This window comes from Geospiza fortis, unplaced genomic scaffold (assembly GCF_000277835.1).
Source record: "Geospiza fortis unplaced genomic scaffold, GeoFor_1.0 scaffold112, whole genome shotgun sequence".
Lineage (NCBI taxonomy): Eukaryota > Metazoa > Chordata > Aves > Passeriformes > Thraupidae > Geospiza > Geospiza fortis.
The window spans coordinates 9,186,102-9,212,189 of NW_005054298.1; the positions used below are offsets into that span (position 1 = coordinate 9,186,102).

General features: G+C 40.9%; 1 protein-coding gene across 1 annotated transcript in view; it reads left to right on the forward strand.

Moving 5' to 3' along the window:
* Positions 1–295: 295 nt before the first annotated feature.
* SEMA5B (semaphorin 5B) overlaps positions 296–26,088 on the forward strand; it is a 263,423-nt gene continuing 237,630 nt past the window's right edge. The window contains exon 1 of the mRNA XM_005415761.2: positions 296–461. The gene's annotated coding sequence lies outside the window, so the exon portion shown is untranslated. The remainder of the gene's footprint in view (positions 462–26,088) is intronic.

Here is a 26,088-nt window from a genome sequence, read left to right on the forward strand (position 1 = left end):
TGCAGCCGGGGCTGTTGCCTTGCTGTTCGGCAAAAGGGGGCAGTATCCAACAGTGCCAGGGAGCGATCTGCCGCTGCCGCCTCCCTGCCTCCAGCGCTGGCTGCTGCGTGCTCTATCAACTGGGATCTGGCAATTTAGGGTGTTATCCGGTAGCCCTAGTATTCAGGTGATTCCTTGTAAAGACATCGGAGAGGTTAATTGACTGTCTAAAAGATGCAAGATCAAAGCTGTAATTGTTTTACTTTGTGGTTGCATCACTTCCATATGCTGGTGAACGACTGGAAATTAAGGACAATGCTGTATGATTGCAAAGCTAGTTTTGTTCACATTTAGTAGGCTGACAGCAGTAACCTTACCCTGTTTTTACTGTACTGTTTTTTAGGGAAAACATGGTGAAGCCTTAGCTTTGGAGTGCTGTTGGTACAAATGCCCTCAAGGAATTATCATCACTGTTTTCCATAGTAAGAAAACCAAACAATTTCTTCTCTAAATTTAACTTTCTTTGAGAACTCGTTTGTTTCCAGCGTACAGAAATATATTGATCCATCTCATAAAATATTGGTTTTTGAATGCATTTAAAAGCCTTTTCACCTTTCATTTATCTACATGCCTGCATTATTAGATTAGCATTTCTTAGTTCATTTTTTACTGGGAGCCATTGGCAATTTTACTGAGGGTCTGTCATTGGGAAGCCACACGCTGGACTCCAGCTTTGTCAGGTCTCCTAAGTGCTGCTCACTGCCTTCATGACAAGAGCTGCAGCAGCAGGGGCAGACTGGCCCCAAGAGAGGGGACGTGCTGAGGAGTGGGAGTCAGTCACTGTAATGTGAAGGTGTCCCACTGCTGGGGTAGTGCTGAGATTCAGAGTTTAGGTGCCAGTGTGAAGTCTTCAACTAGATTTTCCTTGCTGCAGATCATGCCCACAAGATCATTTCTGGTATAAAGCTGAAAAAGGGAAATTTAATTACCTGCAGAGAGTGGTGGAGACAGTTCAGAATGGTTCTCTAGGGGTAAAATTCATCAGTGTTTGTTGTGTGTAAGTACCAAATCAGATTGAAATCAAAAAGTCAGTCTTAAGTGATGGACTTACCTTTTAGAGACTGAATACTGTGAAGGTGAACTACCACAGTTTTGGGTTGGATCCTTGTGATTTAGTCCAGGAGACAAACCGTGGCGTATTGCACTATCCCTGCTGTGCCTCGAAATGGGCTGTGTCCGAGTGTTATTGCTTCTGAGATTCAAGTCAACAGCTCTTTGTTATTGTTCTGTTACTTAAGGAAACAAAAATCAGCTCACTGAAGGCACTGTGTTAGTTTTATTGTAGGGATTGTTTCTCTTGCTTTTAGACTGCTGAGTTATCCAGTGTGCCCAGTATCAGGAGTCATCCCATCTCTGTCCATGGTGGCAATTTTCATTAGTTTCGGTGGGAGCTGAGTATAAGACTTTGACTGCTCTTTGAGCCTGCAACTGTGTGGACAGTGCTTTGCTTGCTGGAGATTATTCTTCAAGCACAGTTAACCTCAGTATTTATTTCCCCACTGTTCTCATTGTTGTCCAAAAAAAAAGTACTGCATGACAGCCGTTATTTCTTACCCCAGGCTCAAACCATGTGAGTAAAGTGCAGCAGAGCTCTGACTGCACAACTGTGACTTTCAGCACGCAGGGTCTCCTTGACTACAGCGCCGTGACTCCCAAAGTTACCTCTGCTTCAGAACTCACATAAAGCACAATTTTTTAAGGTCCACAAAAAATCACTCAAGGTGATTTTCTGAAGATGAGTTTATCAGTAGTAATAGTCCAGAAATATTACTGTTGTCAAAAATGTATGTACAAACCAAGTGGGTTTGTTTTGTTTCTAAATGTAATAACTCAGGGAGGTAATTTGCATATGAAGGATGTTACCAAGTTACAAAGTATTACTCTGAATTGGTGGCAGGGCTATTCATGTGCTTATAATTAAACATGTACCAAAGTACTGTGCTGGTTAAGGACTGGTGTGTCTTTATTTACCTTTTAGTGAGCTGTAAATCGGACAATAAGTAAACATGCTGATTACTAGTTTTAATCCCCAAATCAATTGTAAACACCTGTAGAGTTTATAAATCATATCTGTAATTTCATTGGTATTCAGAAAGGGGTCATTTGTGGAAAGAGCACAGAATATTTTCTTCCCAGAAGCTGCTGTGAAGGAGCTTGATCTTACAAGGTGCTGCATGTTCCTCATTGTTGTTAACGCGTCTCCGGGAAACAGCACCCGGCACAACCAGACCCTGATAAACACAAACTGCAGCAGTGTCTGACCTCGTGGCTTTGTTGAGCAGGCAAAATTCTTATGGGCTTGTTAGTCTAGATAACATACTCCCTATTAGGCTGTTGCTGCAAGTTAAATAAATTGCAGAGTGCCAGTTTCAAAGGTTTGACTTTATCTGTGATGCAGCAACACGTGACCAGTCAGGACATAGCCATCTGCAGAGAAGAACCTCAGTCATAAGTTTTATTTCTGCCAAATATTGTGCTGCACTCAAAAGCTTCATCACAACTTCAGACCCATGAGGCAAAGCCATTCCATAATTGAGAATATCATATGAGCATCTGGTGATGCAGAATGAATCCTCCAGTATACTTGGACCCTCTGTGCTATGGAGGATGTACCCTGATGCCAGATAGTCTTAGCTGTTAGCAGAGATGCCACCTGCAGTCTTGCAGAACAGCCCAGCCAAGTCCTGCATAGATGATCTCTAAGCCATTTGCAGTTTAAAGGGTTTGTAGCTTTGGAAGTTTCTGCATTTTCCAGATTGTTTGTGCCACAGTCTTCAAAAACTGTTAGCTTTTAAGACAACCAGATGGCTTTAACAAAATATATTTGCTGGCACCTGGAACAGGTGGATCTGGAATCAATTTATGCAGTGTAATTTTTTCCACACCCCTTTTGGAATAATTTTATACCTTGGAGCCACCTAAGGTGCTTATTATATAGCCAATAGGGAACAGCTTCTGTCTGACTACATAAGATTTTACACATCTTTTATAGCTAATGCATAGATTGAAATGCAAAATTTAGTGCTGGGAGTGCATGTGAATTTGTGAAATTCCCTGGAGAAAATGTGGGTGCATGTATCAGTGAATGAATTATGCTTCTCCACAGACAGAGAGAGGTTTTTTTTAGTGGTAACAAATGTCCTGTGTTCAGTGTTTGTCATTTTAAAAGCAGTATTTTTCATTTCAAGTGCAAACCTTGTGCAAACCCTGTGCAGGTTACTGATGTAGAGTGAAAATGAAAAAATAGCTTCAAATTTATTTGAAAGGATAACAGAATGAAAATTTCTTATGTGGTATGAAATTGTCCTGACTCAGTGATCAAATTGGTGGTTCCAAAATATGGCTGTGACAGTTACGACTAGTTTTGTGGGAAAGAAGCAGATGCTGTTTGTTTTCTCAAAGTGCAGAAAACAAACTTCCATGAGATTTTGGCCACATCCTCATTCTTGCAGCAGATTCAGGGACAGCGAGTTTACCCAGATGTGTGGATTCATAGTAACTTCAAAGGGGTTTTGAGTGGGTGCTGTGGAACCATCTGCACAACACGGAGGTAGGGTTAGGAACTAAATCTGGGAATACTTTGGCTCTTAAAGGAAGAGGAGTTTGACTACAGAAGGCCTGTTGGGCAGGTTTAATTGCTTTGCTGTGTTGCTTGGCCACGTGGAAGTTGTTTAGCCTGCTGTTTCAGCTAAAGGTTGCTTATTTTTCTCCTATGGTGCTGATTTACAGTACATCAAAGATAGGAGGAAAAAATAAGGCAAGAAAGGAAAGGGTAGGAAGTTCTCTCTGGATAACTCAGTTTGACAGGATAATATAGTAAATTCAAGAATGCAGAAGGAGATGCTTTTGGGGCCTGTATATATATATATAACACATGGAAGGAAAACTCGGCTACGTCTCAGGAGTTTGTTAGAGTGATTACAGATCCCCCTGCCCTGCCTCATGTTCCTTTCTCTGCTCTCCCTTCCTGATTGAAGATTGTCTGCCAGGAGGAGATTTTCAAACACATGGTTTGGACAGGGCAATCAGTCTATATTTGTAAAATACTTAATATTTCACTCTCTGACCTTTTCTGGTGTCCATTCCACATATGAAGGGCATTTTCATTAGAAACACAAAGCTGAGACTCAGTTTTTGCCTGTATCCAATGTGCTCATCCAGTCCAAAAGAGCTTAGCTTTTAGTTGTAATTGCAGCTTGTAACCACCTACTTAAAATAAAAGGCAACAGGGGGAAGAATATCATTAGTGGCTTGTGGTAGGATAAAGATACTTACTTGCTCAGCATGAGCAAAATAGGAATATGCGCTATAACCATGTGCTGTTCTAATACTGACAAAGGATGAGGTGAGGCAACACATAATATGAAAAATTTCACAGTTCCTGCTTTGTGAGGATAATCAAGTGATATAATAGTACAACTTAGCCTTATTTCCATTTTAACATCCATGCTCAGCAGTCAGAATTAATAATCATCAGGGACAGAAAGTGAGGCATAAAAAGACTGTGGCCTGGAGAATTTTGTGCTCATCTGTTAAAGGTATCATGAATAATGATGCAGATGGGAGCCAGGTAGGGTTGCCAGTGACTGAAATCTGTACAAATTAAACTTCGAGGTCTGTGAAAAGCTAGTCTTATGCAACTTGCTCAAGGTCATAGAGTGTGTTAGTGGCAGAGGCAAGGTTACAAGCCCTAAAAAGAGTTCTTCAATGACTTAATTCTATAAGTGTAGTTAAATCCTGTGAATGAAATGTTTCATCTTGCTGCTTTCCTGCCTCAAAGCCCTAAACTCGTGCCTTACAAGACTATGCATTTATCTCCATGCTCAACATTGCCAGTACGTAATTTTATCGTGCAAATCCTTTACACAACTAAACGGTTCAGTGTAAGTGAGTGTGACTGTGGTGCAAGAAAATAAGTACCCTGCTAGCGTGTGCACTATCGGTCCCAACATTTTCAAGATGAGCTAGGGATTATTCCTGTATTTTGCATTTTCATATGCATACCAGACATGCATCTATACAGGTTGAAATAAAACAAAAACAAATGATTAACATCTTTAAAATTTAACATTTCCCCCCCTTAACCAACAGAAATTGCTCCCAAGAGAGTAATTTACTAGATACATTCTGTATTTGTCTAGGACTGTACATCAGTAATACAAACCATGATTTTGCTAACGCTATGTGCTCCCTCTAATGAGTCTTTGAAATATTAAACCAGCTTATATTTGGAATGAGTTTTGCACACTTCCTTGTCTGTGGTAGCTTTGCAAATCCAGGCTTCACTGTTTTGCCTCAGAGAATTATGAGTTTATTATACTCCTGGAATGCTAATAGCACTTCATTTTCCCCCTAAATTTCTTCTTCATATTTATTTATTGATTCTTCATTTGTGCACAGTTTCACAGATAATGATGGTACTACTGAGAATAGCTGGTGTGAGTTAATTTTAAGAAGGCTGAAGTTACAATGCCATCCTTTTTTGCCAAAAATTTCTCTGCAAAGTTCATACGCTAAGGCATTCAAAATACTGAATTAATTGAGATGACTGGATAAGATTACTGTGCTATATTTCATTCCTGGTTTCATCAAAACAAAGCACATCAAGGCTGACAAGTCTAAATTTAATTTTGCATTGAAAACTCATGGGCAGATTTGACGGTGATGTGCTTTGGGCAAGCAGTCTTTGGTCATTTGGTCTTTATTCAAATGGAGTTCATTGACCTGTGAGGGTACATATATGAACAGGATTTTTAGCATTTTACCCTTTAGTTTTTGCATTTTACTTTTGATTCCTGAGGTTCTTCCCCATCTGGTCCCTCCTCCCACAGTGATAGACTCCAGAAAGGTGCTTCCAGTCATTTTTTTCTGCCTTCCCTGAAGGCACAGAACTTCCCCGAGCCAATTCATGTTCAAGCTGGTCAATTTTTCTAAACAAACATCCAATTTTGATATAAATATTTATGAAGTGAGAGAACATCCTGCAATTCTTGGTTAAGTGTTTAAAATTTAGCAACTCTTGTGATTATGGTGCCCCTTAGTTGCTAGGTTCTTGGCCCTGCTATGCTCTTATCCAAAGAGGAAAGCATCACATTTTCTTGCTGTGGAAGTACTTTGATCTGCAGTCAAGTAATCTCTTAATTTTCTGTGATATTTCAGTATGATACTGGATTTTCCAATGTTTTTTTCAATCCTTATTGCTTGATGGATCTTCTCTGAACTTTCTAAGGATGCTAGTGGCCAAAGAAGACCATAGAAGTGACAGCTACAAAGGTTTGGGAGAACTGAAACAGCAGAAGTTGTAGAGCAGAACTGAGCAGATAGACAGCAGGAGATAAGGACTGCAAAGTTGGAATGCAGAAGAAAAGGATAGTAGTGCAGGAATCTCTTGGCATGAGGAGCCTGGTGTGTTATATGCCTGGTGAAGAGCTGGAGTGGCTGCAGTGGTTAAAGGCAACAGCAGGTTTTTACTGGCAGAGGAGCATGGCTTGGAGCTGGGTGGGGATTGCAGCAGCAGCACTGCTTGTAAATCAGAGCAGTGTTGTATCAGGGGAACTCTCTGCAGGGAAATGTCAAAACATCTGTCTGCGCTTTGCCTGGGCATAACCAGACTCTCATTCAGGAGCACTGCCATGCAGGCAAGGTGAAAAAAGACACTTTAAACTAACTGAGGGCAGAGTTCAGGCTGAATTTCTGGTGAGGAAGACATTCTATTCTTGCAAGTGTAAGTTCTGAGCCTGTAAAATCAATCTCACTTTTGCAATCTGTACAAATGCAGTGTGTTACTAATTTCAGTAAAATGACCTGTGGATGAGAGTTTACTGGCCTGAGTTCTTGATTGCTAACACAAGGCAAACGGTTAAATTATTTTGAAAAGTTATAGTAGTATCAAGTTGGCTTGCACTATCCTTAACTGTGATACCTGTGGTTAGAGAGGACTAGAATCTTCCCATAAGTACTACAATTTCTGTTTTTAGTTTGGAAAGATGTTATCATTTAATGAAAACCCTTTGTTTTCTGGCAGCCTACTCTGCTATCCATTTACAAAGCTCTCAGAGGGCTTGGATGTCCACGAAAAGTTCAAGAGCCCAATTCTACTCACAGATAGATGAGTGCAGCCTCAGTGAAGAGCTGCAGTTGTGCTTGGCTGAGGACTGCAATGCGAGCCCAAAAAATCAAAGACAAGTTGGTACCTATGGAACCAGATTGCTTAGGGATTGGTCTGGAGGAGCTCTCCTAAATGAGGTTATGCTGTTGCAAAACCCAGCACCAAGAGAAGCATTTTAGTTTTAATTAAAACAAAAACGTGAAACAACATGATCTCTATTTCTGCTGAATTTTAGGCTTCCACATATTTGAGCATTAGATGCAGAAGAAATTGATTAAAAACAGAAGTAAAATAAGGAGGCTTGCTTTTTTTTTTCCTTTCCCAAACTGATTCAACTGAGGAAAGAAAAAAACCAAACTTCTGAAGAGTTAACTTGAGATGAGTAAGACTTTTCTTCACAAATAGACCAAATGAACTACTGAAGTGCTTCAGTGAAGTTATCACAACAGCCTTGAGCCAGCAGGATTATTTCCATGGCAGACTTCTACCTGATAGAAACAGGGGTTTAAATTAGTAGTTTAAAGAATTGGAAATAATCTGATACATATGGTTCTAATGGTCTAAGATATTTGTTGAAGAGACAAGAGGCTGACCCTACAACAAGGGACATCAGTAGGAAGAGTTCAATTTTTGTAAGTTAAAATTTAATTTTTTATCTTTAAAAAACCCCAAAAGTTCACATTTTGCAGTTCTTTTCCAATGAATATTTGGATTTGAAATTGGCATACTACCTGAGTCAGAGCTGCAGGAGATGGCCCCACATTTTCAACCTGACAGTGCCACTTTAAAATGCAGTGGTGTAATATAGGCATCTCTTATTTGTTTTGAATAGCAGAGCTTACATGTCTGTCAGTCACAAAGACTTGATAGACATGATTAGAAGGCAGGAGGTCAGGAAATGTGTGCTTACCACAGCCAGCTCTCCCCAGTGAAGAAGTGAGTGGCTTGGTAGCATATTTACAATTAAGGTGTGACTGAAAGCTTTTTTAAAACTGTGCTTTGTAGACTGCATTGAAATGGTGTTTTCTATTATGACCAGTTTCTGGAACAGATTATCATGATTGTAGGAAGCACTTCAAAGCAGATTGGTTTAGGAAGATCTTTCACCAAAAACTTCAGCTTTTCTGTAAAACAGAAATCTACAAATGTGTCTGCAATCTGGGTTGTTTCAGCTACAACAGCATTTATTTGATAGAAATGGTCTGCTCTTAATTTCCAAAGTACTACAAAGCTCTTTTTATTTTGCTGGCCCCTTCATTTCACAGTGGAGTTCAAAGGTTGTGTTTCCTTTCTCCCATATCCTTCTAAATTTCTGTTTGGTATTTTTTAAAGGCTAAGATTTAAAGATTATTATGAAATACTGAGCTGCATCTGATAAAGTCAGACACTAATTTAATATATTGGTGGCCAGACTTTCATAGAACTCAGCGGAACTAAACCATGGTAGGAACTGGAAATACCCTTAAAATGTATTCATTTCTGAATTTTCACACACAAGACTAGTGATACTGCATTTCATCAAGACTGCTAAAAACTTTACTTGTAGGCTAAAGTCTCTGTCTTTGAGAATTGAAGTCTTCTGCTTACTAGCAAACACCAGAGCAAATGTGAAAAGCCATCTTTCTGGTTGGGATAAAAGCAGGTGGTAACAGCACATTGAACTGTGGTGGGATGCCAGTAAATTCTTCTTGGTTTTCAAGGATGTTGAAAAGAGAGGAAGCTTGTGCAGAAAATAAAAGGCAGCTGTAAGAACAAAGACAAGAATCAATTAGAACTGTCTTGCTCCACTATATTTAGTAGCATATGCAGAGGACAGGAAGAAGAATTTACAAAAACAGTCATCATTGTTATTTTGTGCCTTATCCAGTTGTAATATAACACACTCATTGCATTGTCCTTTATGAGTCTTAAGTGAACAAATTGATTTTTACCAGGGAAAAAGATGAGACAAAGAGAAGTCAAGCCTCTTGTCTAAGCTCGTAGAGGGCAGCAGTGAAAGACAGTCCTGCAGCCACAAGCATTTTTTCTTGTTTGACAGCAGAAATCTGATGGATTCTTTATGTTAAAGAGGGGCCTTGAAATAGTCCCTGTACATTCTGGGAAATTATTTTTTTCCTATAAAGCAAGGCTGAATGCTGTTGAAGAATATATCAGGAATACTTATGGTAAGTGCTAAAAAATAAAAGTTTTTTTTTATCCTCAGCGTCATTAAATGAACAATTCTGACTGTTCAGAATACAATTTATTTATCAAATGTGGTGAGTAAATGAAGTTATCTTATGCAGAGGACTTATTCTGGTTCTTTCTGAAAAAGTACAGATCACACGCAAATAGGCTTCTAAAGCAGACAACTCTGTGAACACTTTCTTACCATTTATTTTCTCCAACATAGAAAATTAATAGCCAGGCACCAATTTTGTCTGTATTGTTAATGAGCATAAATTAATCTACTTAATATGTAGCATGCTTCTTGCACTTACACATAATTAAATCATATTTGTTCTTAGAAGCTATTCGTCCTGTGTAAACCTGCTTCCTGAGTAAATATTTCTTTAATTACTAGAACAAATAGATTATGGGATTTGGAGTTGATTATCACAGCATTTCTTTCCCTGATGTGTGTTTCAGATGTACACAGCAGAGAGGTGTGCTAAACACAGCCAGGAAACACAGCAACCAGCTTTTTTGCAATTTGAAAATAAACATGTCTTATGAATACTTCACACCAACAGAATCCTTCATTTGGGGATTACAAAGTGCTTTGCCATGCTTTGTGGATATTATTTATTTCCATTTTTGGGAAGGACAAAGGGAAAGGGAGAGAGAGACTAGGGCCCATTTGCAACATCCCCATGTTGTATTAATAGAGATAGCTGTACTAAAATGTATATGGTTGTATGCTGCTTGTGTAGGACAGCAGAGGACATGGCTTTTCCTACAGGCTAATGAGGTACAGCCTCTATTTTTGGATGTCTGGACCATTTCTGGTCTCAGGGGTCCTAAAAGCTCAAAGCAGATGGAAGTCACGGAGAGTTAGAGACACTAGGGATCTCAGAACCGGGTCTCTCCAGCAGGGCACCTCACTGTCAGGTTTGGCTGCTAGGGTTCAATGGCTTATGACTGGGGTGTGCAGTCAGTGGCAGAGCTGGGAGAGAAGTGCAGGCGTCCAGTTCCTGGACATGCTGTGCCAGAACAGAACAATTTAGTCCCAAATGCATATCCTTGTCTGCACTGCACAGCTCATCTAGGAGGTTGGAAGCTCTGTGTGAATAGTACAACAGAAAGCCATGTGCCTGCCCTCAGTGCCTGCCTCTGGGAAGGTGTGTGTATCTGTGGGTGTTGCTATCTCCAGGACTTTCTTATGTTGAGATTGTATAGGAGTAATTCCCCAGAAGTTATGGGAGAAATATATTTCCTGTGGGAGGAGTGTTTGAGTTGTCAGCATCTCCATGTTTCTTAACTGCAGAGTAAGGAGTTTCTGATAGGAGAAGGTAGATTTTGAGCTCTGACTTTCTCTTGCAGAGTTAATTAACCAGAGTTTAAAGCACTTCCTCTCTTGAGCTGGGGTTTCTTATGTGGGAAAGAGAGGTAAGAGGCCATAGTCAAATGAGATCCCCAATTAAGAATGCAGGTGAACAAGGCTTCTAAATGACTGTCTTGAGTCTGAGCAGAAGACTGTGTCTGCCAGTAAAATACTGTTTGGATATACCCTTAATGAAAAGAAAGGGTTTACTGTGGAGTCAGCAGCCAAGCCACCCTTTCTGCTGCTAGAGTGCAGCATGTCACATGTGCTGAGACTCTTCCTGGCTTTTCTTCAGGATTGCACAGAATGGAGTTGGCATTTGGAGGAGACTTTGGAATATCAGAGCTGAGAGGGGCAATGGAATGCTGAATGATACCATATTATTGGGAAGAGTTCTTGGCACCTACTTGTCTTTTGATGGGTTGAATTCATAAAACCATCATCACTCACATGTGTACTTACAGAAGTCCTGTCTTCTGACAGTTGCTGGTTTATTTTTTCTTCACTGGAGCTTTTAGAAGTAGCTGAACCTGGTCAGATGATAGACTGTGAAGGAACAAATGCATCACTTAAACAAAAACCTCTTAGCATCTTTAGGTTTAGAGTTTTATTTCTCTGTGCACATTAGCTCTGAAGGCTCACTGTTTCTTCATGCCCCCTGAGGGCTGTAGTTTAACAGCAAGGGTGTCCAGTGCCCAAGTAGGTACCTGGATGTTGGTAGTGCTAATACAGCCTGTGCCTTATCAGCTATCACAGGTGTGCCTACCTGTGCCGGGGTTGCATCTCCTGCCTGAGGTGGAATGGTAACTGAAAACCGCCTTTATGTGGCTTAGTGTAATCCTCTCAACCACAAGAAGATGCTCTGACTGTGCAATACAGTATCCACTCAGGGAGTTAATAGGACTTACCTATTGCAATTGAGATTTACATCCTGGATTATTGGGCAATAATTTCCTTTTTGCAGGAAGTTCTAATTGACACAGAGGTCAGATGATGCTGGGACAGGAAGTTTAGACCAGCTCCAGGAGGATGTCTGATGAGTGCTCTCTGCCTCAACTTTCCGTGAATGAGTACTAGAGTACATTTAGTCTGTTTTGGTTTTTGAGATCAAAAGTTCTTTGGGGATGAGAAGTTACTCTGTGGATAGCAACTTGTGCAGTGGCACTCATGTGGAACCTCTGCCTGAATTTAACTCAGATAGCAGTGGAATCCTTCTGAAATCCAAGCACCTTGTGGTTTAAATGCTTTCTCTGTGTTTTCAGATAGCAATCTCTTTAGCTCTTTGAGGTATTTAATGAAAATTGTTTTAACAGGACTGCAGCATCATAGAGAGCATTGTGTGTGTCTTCATGCAGTGGGGGGTGCAACCATACAGTACAGCTGGAGCTGGAGCATTTTACTGTGCTGTGACAGGTAGCATCGATTTTACAGTTAGGTGAGACTGATTTCAAATGTTCCCTTGTTGAGTTTATTGGCACCTACAACTAACAGTGTTAAAAGGTTAAATGGTATGTACGTTACAGTGCACACAGCCCCAAAATTTGTTTAGAGAACAAAACAATAGTCTCTTGTGACTGGTCCTTTCACCCTACAAAATTTCTGTATGTGGATGTCTGTGCTTAATGAGGTTGCCTGAGACCACACAGCCTTACATCTTCTCTGTGCCTCTTATGGAGAATATTTCTGACTGAAAACTGAGTTTAAGGAAGGGCAAAATGTTGAGCTGAGCATTGGCTGAAGACTCAGAGAATGTCACGGTACGTGGGGATGGTGAGAAGACATAATGTTGAGGTTTCATGCAGCAGACAGAGATTAGTGGTCTACACAGCTCTTTATAAAGGCCATTCAAAAGACTCTGTACTCCATTCTGACTGGTTACCTACCACCCAGCCCACTGACCAATAGTTACCTGCTTGCATTCATATCAGGGGTTGGCTCTCTGTGGCCAAACCCTGCTCCTCTTATGAGGCATACAGACCATCTGCATGCTGTCGTAAGAGAGCCCTTGAAACACCTGGGAATGACATGGACTCCATGGCTAGCATCAAGTCCTGTCCCATGCTTACTCTGTGAATATGAATGTGTCCCATGCACACTCCATCATGCGTTACTCAGCCCCCCTACAAAGCAAATAGTGCTTCACAGGGATGTTGTAAGGCTTTGGTATCTGGGATTTGTGAAACTCTGGGAACACTTAGTCTGGGCCAGCTATAGAATTGCAAGTATTAATATTGGTTGCATTCAAGTAATTCTGTATAAATGTCACCTGCCTTGGTCTGTGTTAACAGTTAGAAAGGGACATGAATTGACTGAGAGACATGTGCTGTGATTGCTTAAATACAAACCTGGCAGTTGGTGAGTTTTAACTTCTAAGTTCATCTCTACCAGCAGCTCACTCAATGCCTTGGGCAAACACTGGGAAGTCAGTATCAGGTTTCTCTGTTGAAGTAATAATGCTTAAGGGGAAAAAAAAAGAAGATAGACATAATTTTCTAGAGTTGTAAGAATTAATCAAAGATTGTTTTAGAGGATTACCTGAAAAGTGCTATGTATTATAATTTTTTTCTAATCCCTGTATATTAGTTATATGCATAGGAAGTAATCAGTCTGAATAACAGCTCCCATTTGGTGATATCTATTTGAAATGACCCATCAAAACAGCAGAAAGGACAGATATGTGCTATTAAAAACAAGATGTTCTACTTCAAACTGGCAGCATTATCTCTGAAACCCGCCCTGCTGGAGCAGTGCTTTCAGAAAAAGTAGATTCCCAGCAGTTAGCTGCTGCTAACTCTTTAACTTAATTCCCCAAGTTTTTTGCAGAACAGCTGGTATTAGCTGCCCTTACTTCCTTTGATCCTAGAAGTTTGCATTTCCAGTTCTTAGATTCCTCCACATCTGTGCTCCCAGTAACAAGCAGTGATCAGCAGTGAGTCACTTTGACACATTGAGTGTCTAGTGTTGGCTTTGCTCCTGGTGACATGTGCCAGCCTGGGTGGGAAAAAAAAAGAAATGAAAAGAACATAGACCCTAAAGGCATGGTAACTTGAATTATTTCCCTTCACCTCTTCCTGAAGTGGAAATCCAGCTTGCATATGGAGTTCACGAACTGGAAACAAGCTGCTGACTCTGTGGCTGCTGTTGGCCATAAGCCTCCAAACCTCAGCATTCAAACTGAAAGCCAGACCTCTCTGGTGCATTTAGACTCACATGCTAGCTTTGAGTGTTGAGCTTCCTTTCAGGACTAAGAGATTACTAAGGAGTGGCCAAAGGTCTCTTGTCTATATTCCATGTTCCTATGAGTCCCTAGATAACTTCACTTTGAAGTGGGCTGCAAATGAAGATGCTCCCCATTCTCTCTTCTCCAAATGTACATCCAACAGCCACTGAAGTTTCCATCAGCTTGATTAGTTGGCACCAGCTCTGACATGTTCTGAAATGATGACAGCAAGTTTTCTTTATAGACTACCCCTTTAAAAGTTACTCAAGAAGTTACTGTATTTGTTCCTCCTGAATTTAAAACTTATGGATTGGCTATGAACTTCCAGCTATGGACCTGATGCAAAGACCGCTGACATAAAAGGGAGAGAATGTCTTAAAATTCCTTCCACTGTCTTTGGGTTAGGCTGTCTTTTGAATATACTTGTCTTCTAATTCAACCAAGTGTTCTTGAGGACTGTGCATGTCTTTACTGTTTCAGAGTTTTTTCATTTCATTCCTTTCATGCATGCCCAGTTAACAGTTCCTCTCATTTAGAATGGCTTGTGGTCTGTAGAAGCAGGTGGGTTTTCATTACTGCATCCGACATGGATGGCTACCAAGATTGTATTTTAATAGAAGGTAGAATAGATCAATGTTGTACAATTGAAGTTGCAGCCAATAGCATATTTTACCTTTAAACTAGTGAGTCTACCAAAGTCAGTATTCTTTAAATTGGAACAGGGACTGTACATCTGTGCAGTACAGCTGGAATACACATCGTTAAGGGCAGGGTGTCCTCTCCAGGGCCTGGGTGTAGCACTTTATATGCAGTCCACCTGCGAGGGACTGTTTTCACTTGGCTGCACTCAACTGTGGTCATAGTTGAAAATAAGCAGATTTGTTATTTAATACCTTTGGCAGTCTGACATGTAGTTTTAGTAAAAAATCTAAAGCATGCTTGGTTGGCATCCTGTTCCCATCAGGAAGGACTCGTGTAGCAACAGGTCCCTGTGCTTTTCTTCTTCTGCTAGGGGTGTTATATCTGCTAGAGAGAGAAGGACTTCTAGGGTGTTGTTGTAGGACTTCTAGGGTGTGTTGAAACCAGTTTGAGAAGAATAATCACAGTCACTGCTTCTCAGAAAGAGCCTTTTGGCTCTGGCTGCCTTCTTTGGTCAGGGGTTTGAGGATAGTGTTTCTCAGCCTAGAGTTCCTGATGCATGCAAGTGTTTTTGTGTTAGCCTCCCCTTAGAGGTTGTGGATCTGTTCTGCTGAATGCAGGAGGGCAGGTCTCTGTCATTTTTCTGTCAGAAAACCCCCCAAGAGGGAGAGCAAACTTCAGTTGAATTGCTTCTCTTAGAGGCTCTTTAAATTATGTGGCTCTTTTAGATGGAAATGGGCTGAGCTCCAACCTCTCTCAAGCTGTTTGCCCTGTAACCTCTGTTCCTTTCCCAGTTCCCATCTGCATTGTCAGAAATGGGCAAGCTCCCGTCTGCTGTGGGCTGGGCTGCTGCTGACAGGATTGCTGCCCTTCCAACAGGGCAAGGCCCTTCCCTCCCTCTGCCCAGTCCTTGCAGACTGCAGTGCTTGGATCTTGTCCTTGGCTTTCATCCTCAGAACTGTACCTAATCCAGTGAATACAGCTGTTTGCATTTCACCAGAAAGCCTCCCCATCTGTCTGGGGGCAGGTCGGGTGGTAAGGGAATGAGGAGTTTTCAGCTACTCCAACCTTGGGCTGAAGTACAGACTTTTAATGACATTTTCTACTGAATGTTAACGTTAGCTGGTTATGAAGCCAAGAATGTGTCTCTTCATGCCACTGGAACACTTTACTGAGGGTGAGGGCGCGATTAGTCATTCAGCAGGCAAACATCTGGTGCTTTTGTGTGCCCTGCAGCTCTTCCTAGTCAGGAGGCCTCACCTCAGCCTGGCTAAGCCAGGAATGTGTTACCACAGGCATTCTAATTTTATGCTTTTAACCACCATCATACATGAGCAGGGAGTAAAACTTGGTTTCTCACATGCTCTTTTTCAGCTCTGTATCCTTGTATTTCTAGATCCCAGCTCATTCTGCACAAAAAATTGTCTCTCTAGGTATGTGTGGTAGATAAGAAAAATAGGATTTTCAGAGAATTCCTAAGCCACTAGCTCTGTCCTTTCATGCAGAATAAGCATCAGAAAACTAGAGAGAATAAAAGATGTCCATATTCAATCTCTGCTCCTTTCCTTCCCATGCTTGGCTTCTCTTCTGAATCCCAGACTTACCCTCTGAACATGGAAATTCATGACTGATAGTTGAATCATCCTCCTCCTTTTATGTCTTTCCCCTGATATTGTTTCCTTCCTCTCTGCTAACCCACCCAGGCTTTTAATTCTAGAGTGACAACAAGTTTCTTTATTTTCCACAGATGGGGAAACTTCCTTTCCAAACGTCTCTCCTTGCTGCTTGCTGAAATAACCAGCTTCTCCAGCACTTCTAGCTCTTAGCACACCTTTTTTCCTGTCTGTACATAAAGCTGCTCTCTTTGTCTTTTGATTGTGTCGTGTCATCTTCCAGGAGCTTTGTGAGATGTGCCTGGGCTCTTAGTCCACCTTGTCTAGGGCTGATGCAAAGTGTGTTGAAGTTTGGAGCCTGAGCTGAAAGTGCATTACAGCTGCTAGGAATGCAGACAGTGTCTGCAGCCAGAGCCCGGAATTGCTGCAGGTATCTCAGTAGATCTTAATCACAACCTGTTTTCTTCATCCAGGCATAACTTCCAGGCACACTCAGACAGACAAGGTGCAACTGCTCTGTTGTTTTGCAAAGTGCAAGGAGGTCTAGTTAAAGTGATCCTCACCATCATTTGGCAAGTAAAATCTCTGTGGTGAAAAGGCTTCACTGCATTTCAGTAATTGCAAGGTGACAGTACAACACATTGTACAGGGAGAACTTTTACTCTCTGTCTGTTGGGTAACCTGCATTTATGGAGACCAGTAAGAATAGTGGGGATCTGAACCTTTTAGCCCAAAGAAGAATTATTAGTAAATCACAAACTAACTAGAATTGGAAAAGGCTGACAGCCTATCCACTTTATCTATTGCTACTGTGGAATTGTTCCCTACAATGCATTCTTTCCTGTTGGCTTTAAATAAATAAGCACCTGTTGCTTCCCTGGGGAAGGCATATCATGGACCAGTAGTGAACTCTAGCAGCCAGCCTAAACTTTCCTTAATTTTTGCCCATCCCCCCAGTTAACTCTTTCAAGATTTTTACACTTTCCTAGTATTTGTAGATGGCTCTGTTGCTGCAATATTTTATGTGAGTGATCAGTAAGCTTCATTCTTATAAATTGCAGTTAAATAGTACTACAGGTTTCACTATGGAGATGTATATCTTCCACTGCCACCACATAATGCTCAGCTCAAACTCCAACATGTCCTTTGTTAAACCAGCTTGTGCATCTTATGGGCTCTGCATAAATCTGTTGCTTCGGATACCTTTGAAAACGTGGCTTGGAACAAAATGAGTCTGTGCTGTGGAAAGCCACTAACTCCCTTTTTTGATATGTGAGCACCTGTTTATATCATTGCCCTAGGAAAGTGATTTTGCTTGATAAGTCAGGACAGCTTCTGAATGGAGGCTTGTGCATGATTAGTACAGATTGCTGTTACAAACTGTGTCTGGGCATGTGGGTGTGGGTGTGAGAGATACATGGGTGCAAATGTAACTGAGATACTTCAGTCTTCCCAGCTCTGAGTAAGATACAGTCAATTGCAGTGACTATTCTAAAACTTCACAAACCAAATACTAATCACTATGGTATCAAAAGTGTGCCTTATCTTCAAGATAGGCTCAGCTACCACCTAATCCTAGAGAAACCTTTCCTTTTCTCTTTACCAGATATGAATCTGAAAGGTTTCAGAGGAAATACTTCATTTTAGGCTTTCTTTGCCATCTTTCAGCCTGGTAATTAGGCCACTATTTTCTTTTATTTCAGCTCAATGACCAAGCTATATGGAATTATGTATCAACCCTTCTTTCATATATTTTATGCTTCATTGTAATTTAAAAAGAGTCCTTTATTGGAAGCCTGGAATTTTACTGGTGGTTGAAGATCCAGAAAATCCATTTAGAGGAAAAAGACTAGTAAGAGAGGATAAGAAGCATCACTGGCTGTGTCTTTTTGTGTAAATCACATTCATTTCATAAAAGTCTTGAACACATCTCTTAAACTTTAATACCAGAATTTCAAGCCCAGCAGTCAGTGGAGTTTTTAGCACCAGCCAGAGAGTGCTCATAGTTGGCAGGCAGATGGTCCTTTCCCCTCTTTTACATTCTTTTAACACACTATCACTGCCAGTTGGGCATTTGAAAGCCTCATTAATTTTCCTTGCTGTTTGGCAATAAGACCTTGCTTGTTCCTTGCTGTCTTCCATTACAGAAACCTGTGAAGTTTTCAGATTGCTGCTACCTATTGTTTTGATGTGGGGCTGGATTATTTGCCTTGCTCAGGAACCAAGTGGTGGAGATGTTGAATGATGTAGAAACACACTGAGATGTGGTGTCAAAAGCACAAATGGTTAGAGTGTGGAGAGGAGAAGTTTGGTGTGTTGATGCAAGGAGGGAATTAGAAATGAGAAAGAACAGGACATGTCAAGACAATATTGATGTTAGATCCAGCAAATTCAGAGAAAACTCTTTTCTCTGTTTAAATTATCTGTACTTTGATGCTGTGGAGTAACAGTGGTCTTTTTCTCTACTTTCTGGTGAGGTTTCAGGTTTCTGTGAAGCTCTGGAAGTACACTAGCTACAAAAAATACTAGTTTTGCTGAACTTCTTTTCTTCCCCGCCCCAACAGAGAAATGCTTTACAATGTAGCCATCTTTAATAAAATGAATCAGAGATGTGAGAGCATGGGGCTGCATGTTGAGTGGTTTCGAATGGGTCTATATCTCATTATCCAGGTTACAGGGTAGATTTTTGATTGCCTGCCCTGCAAACTCATTTTGAGACAGATGTGTTAAAAATGCATATGTCCTTGGTTACCTGGAGAGAGCAGAGGTTCTTTGTAGCTCAGAGTTAAGTTAAACGACCAAAGCCTGTATTATTCATCAAGACAAAATCATTTTCTGAATCTGGAAGAAAAGAAGCTGTCTTGTCTTTGAAAATCATTTATCTGGCCTTGATTTTCCTCAGGGCAGCAAGTAGAAGTCAAGTTTAAAACAGAGATTAAAACTCTTTTTCAGTGGGATCAAGAAAAGTAAATTGCCAGCAGAACCACTTTTGATCAAATGAGTGTCTGCTGCAGGAATTGACTGTGCTGCCTGTGCAGCACAATGTTACAGTGTTCATCTGCTCTCCAGTCAGTTAGCACTGCTTCGTGCTCTCCTCATGATGTGCCCGGCAAATTGAGAGAGATGGATGTGTAAAAAAGGTTTTGTCTTTCTGATGTGGACTTCTTGAAGGTGAAGAGCTCACTGATAGATCAGCAGCAGTTGCCTCTGTCAGCACAATACAGAGAAACCAGAGGCGCTGGGGATTCGTGGTACCAGCACCTCTGCTGACATCTCAGCAAGCAAACAGTGCCTTGTTCTGTCACAGCCTAAAGAAGACATGACTGGCATTCTGCAGATCTCTACCTGGGGTGGCATTGTCTGGGCTCTCACAAGTTGAGAAGAGCCAGATACAACCAGATCTTCAGTGCAGAACTAGGAGTAATAATTATTGTTCATGTGTTGAGTTCCTCTGCCGAAGGGTAGGATGTTGTGGAGTTATTACCTTTAAGGGATGAAGTAATTCTGATAATCTGAACTGTCTTATCATGGTCAGTATCCATCCATTTCATACCTCAGCGCTCTTTGCTTTTGAGTCCCCGAGTCCTGACAGGTGGCAAATTGGATCAATTTATATTCTTGGTGCCACAGTGAGATACAGAGGAGAATAAATCTCCAGAGAAATGTGTGTTGGGTTTGTGTGTGAGTAGGCACTAAGCAACGTCACCAAGGGGACCAGGGCAGGCACAACTGGGGGAAATGTGTGAGGCAAATAAAAAAAGTAATATGTTGATTGATTTTCTTGAGCTTTTACACCAAGAGAGAGGAGCTGTGCAGAAATTTCTCCATACAAATAATTAGGATTGATGAGTTTGGATAATCTGGATTCATATTCACTGTTGGTCTATCAACCAATGCCTCTCTTTTAAATTACACTCCTCAGACTTGTTCCAAGTAAGCTCACCAACCAGCTTGTGAGACACAGCAAAAAATAATATATATTTTTTCCCTAAAAATTCAGTTGATCTCTTTTAATTCTTGATGCCAGTGTTATTATTATTTTTTCACTGATTCTCTCCTACCATACTGGTACTTAATAAGGTAAAACCAGAAGAGATACAAGGAATACTTTTAGCCTCTTCTCCAAGAGGAAGCATTCCAGGTGTTCCCTGCAACAAGGAATGTTCAAGATATCCTGTATTTGAGTCTGCTTGTAATTCTCCATAGCATTTCAACTGGTTATGGTGTTCTTTTTCTTTTCTCCTAAAATATTTGCGCATCTGGATGATATACAGTTAAACAGGTACCTGTAACTGTATTGCTGGGCAGGATGGAATGTCTTCTAAGGATAGTTCACAAAATACTTCATCACTCTGAGCATGAGATAATTCTACTATGAACAGTATATATCCTGCCTTCTTAATAACTCTCAGACTCATTTTCTTTTAATGGATTAAAGAAAACCTATTATTTTTCTTACTCTTTTGTAAGCTGTACTAGTTGTCACCCAGATTCTTGCAATAGCATTTTGTTTGGCTGCTTTCTCTTCTTCATTACATACCAGAACTTAATTGAACTGAATGAGCTATACATGAACATGAAGTGGTGATTACTCAGCCCTGCTCGTGTTAATTCCCAAATATAATTTAACAATTTAAAAAAGTCTTAACTTCACTCAGTAGTTTTAGAGCATCAATCACAAAATTAATTAAAGCTTTCTAAATACGTCATGCAAATTATGCTTTACACCCCCAAATACATAAATCATATAGAATTTATAAGTGTCAGGGAAGGTTTATTGCTGCAGCTGCCTGCAGTACGCTGGTGTGACTACTTACATCATAGCACCACAGTGTAATGAGCTATCTTTGATGGCTGATTCTCTGCACAGTGGAGGCTGCCATCAAATGTGTTGTAGTTGGAGTCGACCTAGAGTAAGATGTTATCACTCCAGCTGCTCATCTCCAAAACCTTGCTAGAGGTTATTTATTTTGGTTAACATGCTTCACTCATTTGCAATGGGCTAGGAGCACTCATGGAGTCAATTTTTTATGTTCATCTGACAAGTGGTAACATGTTACCACAAGATTTACTGTTGTTTCTTTATTGTCTGGGCATAGCTATTGCTTAGACTGTAGTTGTTGCATGTTTTTATTCACGTTTTTATTAACACTCCTGTTGCTGAAGTCTTTTCTTCCTCAGCTGCTACTCCCCTCCAGTCATTCTGCCCTCAAATCTTGTAATCTTCCCTTAAATCTTGGCCAGCTTGTTTTATTAGTTTTTAAGTAGGATGCCTTTTGAATCTATCAGGTAAGAAAAGACATAGGAAAGCTACAGGACAGTAAGAGTCCATCATTTTGTGATAAGCCCATGTATGGTGGGACTTTTGTTCCTCACCAAGGCTGGGGAGTCTCAAGCACCCCACAGGGTAAGACTGGGATGATGTCTCCAGACTACTGACCCTGCTCCCTGTTCTTGGTAGGTGGTGGGTTGCTCAGTCCCAGCAAGAGCCACTTTTAATAGTTGTGTTGTTCCCACTATTCTCACTGGAACATTATTAAAGAAACTCAGCCCTTTAATAGGCAGAAATATTTTTAAAGGTGTAAGTTAATACTATTCAGAGACAACTTATATAATTTCATTTCTTGTATGAACATTTCCTATTAATCTAAATAGCTATTTTATACTGATATATTTATAGTTAGTAATCTTTTTGCCTCTCAACTTTTGTTTTCCTAAACCAATCTAAGCTCATGTGATCCATAAAGTGTCTGATAGCATGAGTAGTTTTTCTCTGGACCTACTTAAGTTTGAATTCCTCTGCTTTGGGTACAAGACAGTACCGTATTGAACAGCTCCATTAATGCTTTTTCACCTCTGCTAGAAAAATGTTTTTTAATACAATGATGTAGCTTCATTTGTCTTTGTAACAGCTATGCCCTGATAATGGCTCAGGTGGCTTGTGAATGCAGTTATGAACCCTGGTCTTTCTAGCCACTTATATCCACAATATTCTTGCTGGGTTTTAAGTACCGTATCTTGCCCTTTGCTTTATTTAACTTCTTGATTCATACCTCTTATGTCATGTATGATATCACTGTTCTCTGCTGTATCACTACATTTTTTGAACTGTGAATCAGCATCACCTTTCTTCAGAACACACTGCTGAATTAAGAGTGTGTGAGATGCAGAACTGGGGCTGCAAGTTACACCATAGCTCTTGCTGAGGTCTGCCTCATCTGCAGGACTTAGACTGTAATGAAGCTACAGAAGTTGCAGTCAGAAAGTTTTCATCTTTCAGTTCATGGTAGCAGACAACTTAACTCTGAATGTCTTCAATTAAATCCCCAACATACCTGTCGTGTTGGTTTCCACAGTGTTGTAAGATCTTGTGCTGTGCTGGACTATTTCAGTGTGTGCACGCCTCAAGGTACTCAGCATATGCTAAGACAAAGCTGCTTTGCTCAGGGTAGCTTTTCAGCAAGATACATTTCTAGAGGTGCCCATGCAGAATTCTTTGCAGGACAGTAGCTTAAATCACTTTCAGTTTGATTGTAATACAGAATCACTTTCAGTTTGATTGTAATACAGATGCAGTCTATGCCAGGCTGTGTAAGGGCGTTTGTGCCTCCCTGTGTGTGCAGAATTTGGAGGTCACCTGCTGTGACCCACTGTCATTCCATTAATGAAACTGGAGCAAGCATGATTTACTTCAAAGCAGTGGAACTCCATATGGACAAAATTTATGTCTGCATGGAGCTCTTCAATAAAGCAGGATTTTATGCAATATTACACGATCTTCTAATCTAGACAAAGACTGGAAATTCCGCTTACTGGCAAAACCTGAAACTGGTCAAATTCCGTATTAAAATTGTCTGTTGCAGGATCCCACTGTCCTATTCAGTAATTCAAGTGAGGTTACACCAGGGGTGAGTCTGGCCAGTTAATTTACCCTTGATGACAGCAGTTGTGCCGCTGATCTACACAATTGGATTGTGTTTTGGCATTGGAGGGACTCTGGGGAATCTCACGTGATCTGTGCTGTGAAATTAATTTGATAATGCACCATTGTTTTTCCTGAGCTTGCTCATTCATTCCCTGCTGAAGCTAAGGCCCTCAGGATCGGATTCATCACGTTTAGGAACCAACTACAGCTTTCCATTTACAGGATGTCAAAATCCCTGTGTGGTCTTTCTCTTAGGGAAAAAACAAAGCACAGCACTGTGCAAAAGGAGGCCTGACAGAGGTTTCTGCCAGTGAGGGGCACATTATCATCCCTCAGGCTTTACAGTTTACTGGGAGCACTGTAATCCATAATCACTGCCCCATGAAAAACTGGCATCATTGAGTTTCCTCAGAGCTGATCGTGGGTGAATCTGCAGGTGCTCATTCATGAAGGAATTGATGCAATCCATTCTGATGAACGTGAATCCTGCCAGGTTCAGAGGGAAGCATCCAGTCCCTCCAGGCTTCTGTCTTTCTGTATCATGCCTGCAGGTTTTAGCTCTGCCAGCTGGAGGCATGGGGCCAACTCCAGCCTTGGTGTAAATCCATTAACATCAGTGGAGTTGCCTGCACCTACCCAGGGCTAACTTTGGCCCACTGTGGTTAAACTTCTGTCAGTATTTCCGCTAAGCCCTTTTCTTTATTCATGGGTTTAGAAGCTGGCTGTAAAAATGTGCTCCATGCTGACATTTGGCATACAGCATCTCCTCATCCTGGGAGTACAGAGTACAGATTTTCTCCTTCTGCAAAACAAAGTAAAACAAATAGAATAGCCAAACCCCACTGAGGAATTTTGGTCTGATTTCCTGGATTAGAAATAAGTAGGAGTTTATTTCAGACTTTTTCATATTCACCTGTGTCTCTGGGGTGGATTTGTGTTAAAGATTATCATACCAATCTGTGTGTACATACAGAAAATTTGGGGTTTTTTTCTCTCCTCTGTGTGTGATGAGAGCTTATAATGCCTGTTTTGGTAGTTGGGGTGCCGTGACCCTTTTAGAAAATACAATGTGTTGCTCAGGCCACTGCATCCATAAATCAGTGGCTGGTGCTAAACACGGAGCTTCTTTGTGATTTGAGATCCCTTATCTAAATCACAGCAACTGCTTTCAACAAGCATAGCTCTGGTTTTTGTCTTCACACAGGGATTTGTGACTTGATAAATTTGTTTGTTACTCAAAGTAAGTGTTCATATAGGCTTTTATGGAGACAAATCTCAGTTTCAGAGTTGCTTGAGAGTGGCCAATTGTGGTTTTGCATGGCTCTCATTTGTTGGTGGCCGATGGTGTAATGTACGAAAGCCACATGTGAATCTGTCATCAGTCTGAGTGAATGGGAGAAGTGTTCACTAAAAATGGGGGACTTAAATGAGTCCATTTTGCAGATGTTTATGCCAAAGCATATTTACAGGAGCACTCATGAAACTGCCAGGATTTCCTCAGTGATAGTTCTTCATCCAAGTTTTTTGGGGTTTTTTGTGGGGTTTTTTTTGTGCAAATGCAAATGCTTTATGGACTACAATAAAATCAGCCTTAGAGCTGCTTGTAGACTAAAATGTGTTTGCAGTGCTGGTTAAGAAGAATTGGCTGGAGGGAGTTCAGATAAAAAGGAACCTGCCCGGTGCTACTGCCAACACCCAGGGCTGAGATCAGCTGAGAAGTGGGTGCAGTAGGGGTAAACTGATTTCTGCCCTCAGTTCTGTCCTGGATCCACTATGGTTACAACAGACCATGCAAGGGTAATTAGGAAATCTAGGTGTGGAAGGAGTGTGTCTATTAGAATATTTATCTATTTCACCAAGATATTTTGAAAGATAGTCATGTCCATGCGTTTTAAACAGCTGTACTGATTTAGGTTGTTACTGTCTCTCAGCTGTTTATTATCTGCTGCTCAGCTGACTGATCATGTAAGTATTCCTAATTTGTTTCAGTACAAAGTGAAGCAATTCATTTAATGAAGCTTTTAATGAAGCTGATAGCAAGAAGGGATGGCCAGATCTTAAAGCACAATTGTTTTCAGAAATAAAGATAGGGCAATAACTGCAACATTTGCAAAAGCCTTTGAAGGTGCAGAGGAAGAAGTGATGGTTTGGTTCATATTTGTAAAGACGTGTCTTACCCTATATCCATAGGATATACTGTTTTTAAAACATTTTATGGCCTGCTTTCTTTCCCTTGTAACAAAATACAAGGTCCTGGAAAACAGAGCCAAAGAAAACTGGGAAAAAATGTCCTTGTAAAGTGCAGACTTATTGGAAATTAAACCCAGACATTACAGGAAAGCTGTAGATTCAGACTTAACAATACTCATATTCCTTATTGCAGCAGTGTTTACATGGCCAGTGATGGAAAAACCCCAGTGTTCACAGATCTTCTTTTTTAGACTAGAACCTTCACAGATTTATGCAGTGCCTTGCCATTTTTTAGCTCATAAACCATCAGTCCTGGGGAAGCATATGTCCATGGACCTGTGGGCAGCAAGACCTTGTTTGGTTCTTTGTAATGGAAATATCACAGCCCATCTGCTTTTCCAATTGTGGAGCTGTCCAGGTCGGTGTCTCACTTGCGGAGCAGCTCCAGGGAGCACCAGACAGATACACATTTAGTATTAATGTACACTACACAATCTAGTAGTACCTTTCACATGCTCCTTTGATAAGCCTTGTGCTTTAGTTTTCAGTGCTTCTGAGGTTAGGGAAATATCAGGCCCTGAGGATATGCTGGCTCTACTTTTGAAGACTCTGAGCTTCAGGGGCAGCCACTGGAAGCTGTGGGGGCTCAGGACCTCTTAAAGCTAAGCCACAGGTTGTGCTGTGTTTGCTTATGCAAAATTAGTACTTCATCTGCAAGTAGTTCCACTTGCTTCAAAGCAATCCCCAGCCCAAGGAGGTGCTTTGCTGTAGGAGTGAGCCCTAGGGCCAGATGTCTAGAGTCGCTGAAATAAAGAGGGGTGCCCAGGAATG